This window comes from Magnolia sinica, chromosome 2 (assembly GCF_029962835.1).
Source record: "Magnolia sinica isolate HGM2019 chromosome 2, MsV1, whole genome shotgun sequence".
NCBI classification, from domain to species: Eukaryota; Viridiplantae; Streptophyta; class Magnoliopsida; order Magnoliales; family Magnoliaceae; genus Magnolia; species Magnolia sinica.
Window position 1 is genome coordinate 18135247 of NC_080574.1, and position 1844 is coordinate 18137090.

A 1844-nucleotide genomic window follows, 5' to 3' on the forward strand; every position below is an offset into this window, starting at 1 on the left:
ACATCAATTGTCACGTACAAAGAGTTTCTAATGTTATAGAGTTCAGATGCATTGTCATGACTAAATTATTACTGAATTTGACACTAGCCGATCAGGTCCATTGGTTGTCTCCAGTACTTGTCAAACATACTCATAGTTTGACCCGTTTAAATTTTCAATGATTTCTAAGTCAATATGAGATAATTTATTAAACTCAATTAGAAGTTCAAAGAGTGACTTATTTTCATTTTAAGTAGGATGCCTACGATACAAAAATAATACAAGTCCATAACATAGGTGAGCTACACCAAATGAAACGGTGGGAACAGAAGCATCCACCATTGAAACCTTCTCGGAGCTAACCTTAATATTTATATGCCATCCAAAACCGTTCATAGGTTCATTACCAATAAGATATATTGTGGCCAAAAATAACATTTATATACCATACTGTAGCCATAAATATCATTTAGATACAAAACTTCTGCCACCCACATGGTATGGTCCACATGAGTTTTGGATCTACCTGTTTTTTATATTACTGTCCCATTTTCGTCTTGAAATACAGATGGGCGGATTAGATTTTACGGAAATCTGTGGCCCCACAAGAATATCTCTGAGCCCAGCGTCATGGGTAATCCGTGCGCCTCGCCCCTTTTTACCCTAAAAGATGAAAAGATTACGTCTGAGTGACTAACCAATGATTTTTAACCATTGATTTACATGGTCAATATTGGAATGTGTTAAGTATCATATTAAAAAGTAATTATAGTGTTGCAATTGATAATCTAATTATTTTAAGATATCATTAGTGAGCCATATGTCCAATAGATTAATTTTAGTTGTAATTCAAGGTCTCACCTTGGATTTCAAACCCTGATTGAGGGGATTTGAAACCCCTGAATATGAAGCCTCCTGGGAATTTCAAATCCGCTCAGATCCCTCCGAATCATTAGTGCCAAACGACCCCTTAATCTAATCTTCTCAATCCAAATTTATAAATATGCTCCACCCACAGGTGGGTCGGATCATTTCGGTAGCTGTGTACCGCTGAACAGTCAACACCAATCTTTCAAACGGTGCTAAACCAACACAGTAGTGCAACCGAAAATTACAAAACCGATTTCAAAGTCCTCGCCGTTGATCACGTGAGTGTCTGTCGACGCATTAATTATCCCATGTCATGTATTTAATCCTCAAACCCCATCTGTTCTGTCTTTTTCCTCCAGACCTCCTTTTCAGCTTTTTCATTATGTATTTTGAAAAAATCATTTTAACGGATTTCCTTGAAAACATGCCGCCTGAGAAATCTCTGCCCACACAATCACCTACACCTACGGACTGACCGCATTTTGGTACCTCCAGATTCTGTACTACACATGTGGCATATTTGTATGATGATCTGAACTGTTCATTTTGTTGATTTCTCTCTTGATAGACTGCAAAACTAAATTTTTATTGGATTTTGTTATCTTAACTTTCTACTAAGTGGGCCTTTTCTCACGTAATAGGAGCCGTTCTCGTTTTTGTGTTTTAGTTTTCATTTATATGCTACCAACCAAACAGGCCTTGAATGGTATAAAAATGGCCCACCAAACAGATCTGACATGACGGCACGGAAAATGCTGTGCCTTGTATTGTTGCACAGACTGGTAATAAAAGATTTTCACGTGATACGAAAGATTCGCATATCACAAGCAAGCGTATGAGATTCCAGCTCAGAAAAGAGTAAGAAATGGCTGGAATCAGTTTATACTCTGGTACAGTAGGGTAAGGGAGCGAATTGATACACGGAGGTTGGTGGGACCTGTCTGTGGGGCTCACAGTGATGTATGTGCCTTAAATCCACACTGTCCAACCATTTT